Genomic DNA, 6,547 nt, shown 5'->3' on the forward strand with positions numbered 1-6,547 from the left:
ACCAGCTATGATTAAGACTACATTTATGTCACGGAGGTCATGGAAGTCACGGAATCGGGAATCTGTGACTTCCAGAGACCTCCATGACATTCTCTGCTTCAGCCCCAGGGGCTGCCGGACTCTGGAGCTGACAGCCAGTGGAGCCTTGGCAGAGTTCCAGCGACAGGCGACAGCAAAGTGACAAGTGACAGGGAGCCCCCTGCAAAGTTCCAGCAACAGGTGACAGACTCCAGAGGGGGCCCTCCTCACGGTTCCAGAGACGTGCAACAGCCCCACGTGGGAGGAGGAGGGGGGATGCCTAGGGCAAATGGCTGGGGTGTCCCATTTTCTCCTTGGGAAATATGGTCACCTTGCAGCTCCTGCTGTGGGTGGAGCCCCCCCTCGCCTCCCTCCACAGCTTCGAGCTGCTACGGGCAGAGGGGGAACCCCACAACTCCCCACCACCACTGTTTATGGCGCTGCAGCATCAAAAGTCACAGACAGGTCATGGCTTCCGTGAATTTTTGTTTATTACCCGTGACCAGTCCATGACTTTTACTAAAAATCATGACAAAATTTTAGCCTTAACTATGAGACCCCCGAAAACTGAAGCAAAATTAGAAGGACAAAGGAGGAAGGTCTGGAGGAAAAATAAACTGAAACAGAGTCCTGCTTCTTTGGCAGTTATATTAAAAATAAACTAAATAAAGTTGTATAAATGCTGGTGTCTAACTACCATTTAGGATTCCAATTGTTCCAAAAAGTGGGAAAATGTATACAAGCAATGAAACTGCACATCAGCAGCACCTAAGATGGCAGTCACCATGGGAACATTATCATTTCCCATAAAATGCACTGATAGCACAGCAGTTCAGGGAATGGTCAAGAGAAGTGCAGGATTACTATATATGGAGAGAGAGAGAAGTGTGAGCAAGAGAAATATTGAGATGAAAAAGTAGCTAGTTTAAATTCAATCCAGATAAGAAAGATATTATGCTGATATGAAGAAAACAAGGAACTAGCAGGAGCTCTGGTCTTACCTTACCTGCCCTGATTGCCATGATGAGGTACAGCCTTGTGCTCCTTCTGGACTCATTGGATCTCCAAAACACTCAAATAGCAGAAATATGGCTTTTTCCAGTTTCAGCAAGCTAGGAGACTGCACTCTTTCCTATCAGGTGATCAATACCAGTGCCACTTTAAGGCTTGTCTATTGCAATTTGTTCAGTGTTGGACTACTCTGAAGGCTACATAGAAAAGTCAGCTGGTTCCTCATGCAGGGAACAGCCATTTAGATAAGTCCGACCAACAAGAGCACATCATATTGGTGCTTGATCCTCCCATTCGGCTCCCTATGCAATTCTACATCCATTTCAAGGTTTTAGGCTAATCTTCTGATATTTCAATGGACTGGGGCCTAGATATCTCAAAGACTCTCTGGACAACCCAGCTTGACAGCTGAGATCAATGGGCACACTGTGGCTGATGGAGTCTACAGTGAAACTGGAGATCAGGACAAGCCTGTCATAGAACACAGTGCCAGACACCTCAACATATGCCTTACTGCAATGGTGATTAACGAATGGCTGACAGCGTTTTTTCCAGGAAAAGAAGTGAGAAAGAACATATCCCTTAGAAAAATGGTGGTGAGATCACAGAGAGCAGGAGAGTGTTATCTTTGTGGACGAAATTTTGCATTTCTTAATTGGGTACTTGATGGTTGCATGCTAGGCTATGGTGATGGTACTTTAGGAATGACAGGCAGAGAGACAATTCTTGAGAGGTGCTGAGCACCTGTAATTTGCATTAACTGCAACTGAGAGCATCTCTGTGAATTTGGCCTATAGACAGGGAGATGGAGGATGAAACAGTTACAAATGACACTGTAAGTGGCAACACTCAACAACAACCTCCACAAGCCTAGGCACACATATATGGAAGGAAATGTGAAGCATAAAGGAAGTCAATATGAGCCAAGGGATCCCAATATGTCACAAAAGCTGAGGCTTTTGAACAGCACACAAGAGAGCGTGGGGGAACAGCATAACCCAGTGACGAGGGTCACAGCTAAAAGGCAAAGCCAGGCCTCTCTTCATTCTTTATATACAGATACGTGGATATCTATCCAGCTGTGTGGCCACATTTCCCCCTTTCTGTTGCTGGCCAGCTGCTTTTGCTCTCAAGTTCTGTGGATACTGCAGTGCAGCAAACATTTGCTGTTCCTTCCAAACCAATGTTGAAAATGCTGGCATGGAGAGGATCAGCCAAGTTCAATACCCATCGTAGTAAAGTATACAAGACCCCGGCTGGAAGAGACGGATACAAAACTGAGAGATTAGAAGGAAAAACTAATCAGAGTTTTCTTAACCCGGTCTCCTGTTCCCATACAGTCCATTGCCAATAATGAAAGAGTAATGTTCCCGTCATCCCATGTACACTAGTGTGTTATTGTGTGGTGATGAGCAGTAGACTATTTGCAAGGGATTTAGGGGAAAATAGCATTGAAGCATTTGTTTTTAAAACAGTTATATGAAGATCCTGATCTCAAATGATCTGGCCGCTTTGGGACTTACAGTGCTCAAGCTCCACTGCAGATGAGAATAAAGACAGCTTATGGGGAGGCAGACACTATTGGTGCACAAGGGCTCAGCACACGGGGTGGCCCCAGATTCATTATAGAGGGAAGTAGGAGCAGAGGTCATTGGCTGGAAGGGAAGTGGGGCAAGAAGGCTACTGGCTGCAGAAGAAGAGGAGAAAGGTAGCTGGTTGCCTGGGAAGTTGAGCAAATCGATCACTGGCTGTTACAGTTAAAGTCTTAATCTGGTAAACCAGCACACAGTCTCTCCAAATGCTTGGCCACTATTAGTCTAAATCACAAATGATTAAATAATAAAATACAGCTAAAATTCTATCTTAAAACCACAAAACCAAGATAAGCTAGAATCAGGAAAATCCATTAGGAAAGTCAGCCTCTTGTATGTGGGTATTGCTGATTAGATGATACATAAAAAATGTCATTATAGAATTTTCCACCAATGTCCCAGTACAGCAGGGAGAGATACAGGGCCTGATTGTCTGTTACATTATAGACCATTTGATCCTCTCCTGTGGCACTATGGGGGTCATAAAGCTGATAGATCTGCCTATTGAGGAATTCCCTCCTAAAAAGAGAATCCGCATGCGGCACAAAGCTGGAGTGATAACGCTCTGCCACCCCCAGTGTAGGCTGCCTGGGTGGGGAGCAGGGGAACTGCTGTGTTCTGGCTATTCTCAGCTGTCATAAACAGCCCATTCTGGCCATAGCCAGCCAAGCATAAAGTAAGGCGACTCTAACTTACACTGGGGGCCGAGCCCAGAACTGGGGGAAGTACAAAGGTGGCTCAAAGCTACCTTTACTACTAACCCTGCCCTCCCTGCCCATGCCAAGCAGAGCTTGGGGAGAACAGAAAATCTGGAATGAATTTCAACACTGGGTCTGAATTGCCTTAAGACCCACTCCTGATGCCATTGAAATGTCTGGGAATTTTCTTTGGAAGCAGGGTCAGGCCCATCCTTTCAGAGTCGTGTACACTCAAACCCGTAATTGATGACCCCCCTCCACCTTTCTTCCCAGCATCTTATTTTCCCAACACAACATCCATTGCAGCCAGGGTTAAGATTATATTTCAACACAATTTTGAAAAATGGGGTTGTTTTTTGTAATATATAGCATCAGACAGGAAAGTATTGTATTTGGAGGGCCATTCCCAGAGAACTGTAGAAAGTGTGTTGGGAAGCCCCAGTGCGAATATAGTACCAAGCTGAAATAATTTGCAAGGTTCAAATATCTGCTGGCACTCATAAACCACTCCAGGTACATTCCACTCCAGCTACACTATATTCTCACAGTGTTTTCATTCTGCACTCCAAGAACACATAAGCTGCCACTTTTACTATAGCATTAAGATACAAGGGATTTTTTATTGGTCTATGAATATACCCCTGAAGGCATGCTCTGAGGTACTGTATGAAACTGCAGGCCTAATGGTAATTTAATCCTTATATTATGAAAGCTATTTTGTGAAGCAAGTAAGCTTCCAGTATACTTGCATCTTAGGACAGGGCCACCATCCATTACTGGAAATGCTTTGCCTCCTCCCTAGGTTACTCCAACATTTCTAAGTCTCTGTATTGCAGATTTGCTGTATCATTTCTGGAGTCTTATAGCATTAATGTTCAGTCTCACAGGATATGTATACACTGCATCTAAGAGCAAGCCTCCCAGTGTGGGCCCACAGACTTGTGTTAGCAGGGCTCCTGCGAGCATGCTAAAATTAGCTCTGTAGACAATGGTGCTGGGGCTCTGCAGCCACAAAAAAGAGGGGGTTTCAGAGCCCCAGTTCCAGACTGAGTCCCAACTTCAAAGCACCAGCTACATTGCTATTTTTAGCATACTAGCATGAGCTCTGCTAGCACAGGTCTGTGGAACCAGGCTGGGAGGTTTGCTCCCAGACTCAGTGTAGACATACACTGTGCTCATTCTCTTTTGGTTTTGTACAGATTGTTGCGGAAACTGCTTTGCCCCAGATCTCCCTCCATTGCTTGTTGTCATTTCTTTTCCCATGTTGTCTTCTCAAACAATTTTAGATTTATCCTTTTAACATCTGTTATTGTGTAAATTCTCAGCAGGGGTAATTTGGAGACAACAGGTCCTGTTTTCTTCTCAGTTACACCCCTATAAATGAGGATCAACTTCACTGGAGTCAAGGAAGTAGCACTGGTGTAAAACTAGTGTGAGTGAGAGCAGAAGAGGATCAGGTCCAAATAGTTTTTAACACTTGTAATGAATTAATGTGTTATATAAGGTCAGTCCATTGCCTTTCTCAACCCACCAAACACGGAAAATGCAGCAGAATCCTGGTCAATCATGAAGTAGGAATAGGAACAACTTGGTTGCTTTTCTTCATTCTTTCCCCATCTTCCTTTCCCCCACCATGAGTTTTGTTTTCTTAGTTGCCATCTGTATATGATTTATATTAACATGTATCAATATGCATGAACAAGCAACTTCTTTGGATCAAATGTATGGAAGAGGAACAGTAGAGCAAGCAGAAGGAGGTGAAGGATAACAAATAGAAGCAGATGAAGGGGCAAAGGGAAAATGAAGGGAAAGAAGGGATGGAAGAAGAAAGGGTAAGTGAAAAGGATAAAGCTTTAAAGGAGATGATAAAAGGAATGAAGAGAGGGAACAGGTAAAGGATATGAAGACATTTTATTTTCTCACCCGGTGGGTCCTATCACCCCTTCTTGTGGAATTTTTTTTTATTTGTATGAGGAGAAAAAGCCATAAAGTTCTCCTTATAGATCTTCCTCCAAATCTTGCTGTCAGAAAGGGCAGAAGGAGGTTGCTTCCCTGCAGAATAAGAGGGATTACAAACTCCAGGGATCTTCCAGGGTCCAAAGGAAACCATGGAAATTCATATAGAGCTCAGCCTCTATGCTGGCCGTCTCCTGCCACTATTGCTGTCCCTTTGCTTTTCTGAAGCAATGACTTCTAGCCACAGCTGCCTCTTTACCTCCTCTTAAAATAATGTTCCACAGCATAAAGTCTGTTGGTTCTTCTCAATAGTTGATACAGCCTTCATCTGCATGAACTCCTGAGAAGATGTACTGCAGGACTGAAGAGAATGACGCCCATCATCCTAGCCCTTCTGGTGCCCCATTCCCATGCATGGACACTGGATCCACAACACTTCCTCTACATGCCCGGGGCAGAGATGGCTTTATAAAGGTGGCTCGCTTTCATTTCCAGTCATGTAGACAAGAGCAGAACTCAGGGGTATGCTCTGGCTCTTAGGTGTGGTTGCAAATGACTGGTTCTCACCCTCATATTGACTTTTACTAAAATTTTAATCTGAAATAACCTAAGTAGGATAATAATCAGTTGGGATAGTAGGAATTTATAACAGATTATTTCAGAGAAAAATCACCAGCTTGTTATAGCCTGTTTTCCTCTAGTTTCCTCTCTCCACATTGAAAGCCAGTTTAGAAACTCTGTGAAATCTCTCTTGCACTTGGTGTGTGGGTGAATTGGTTTCTAGGGCTTTGTTTCCAAACCAGCTGTTCACACAAAGGTAGGGCTCATCCCAGCAAAAGAAACTCTTGTAATCTTTACTCCTCCCACCTTATGTGTAAGTATGACAATCCTTCACAGGGAAGGAGAGGGAGAAGGAAGCTCTCTTCCACTGCAATATTTTGTAGAGATCGGGGCTTAATTCTGTATGGTGCTGTGTGTCCTCAGCTCCCTTTGAAGTCCCTGGAAGCTGAGGGAACTCATTACCTCACAGGATGCACTAAAACGGTGAAATTACAAATCTAGGCCACTTATGATAAACCTCATTTAAATGATCATGCTACAAAAGAACCAAAGTGAGACATAATTAAATCGTGTCAGAGACCCTCAGTATCCAAAAGGAACTCACTCCAACCAAATTCTTTCCTCAGACAGGATGTCTCTGAGCAGAATTTATTAATCATAAAAGGAAAATGATTCATTACAACTAGGGAATGAACTGTGTCCCCCAAGGTC

The sequence above is a fragment of the Lepidochelys olivacea genome (genome assembly GCF_965140295.1).
Source record: "Lepidochelys olivacea isolate rLepOli2 genome assembly, chromosome: 1".
In the NCBI taxonomy this organism is placed as follows: Eukaryota; Metazoa; Chordata; order Testudines; family Cheloniidae; genus Lepidochelys; species Lepidochelys olivacea.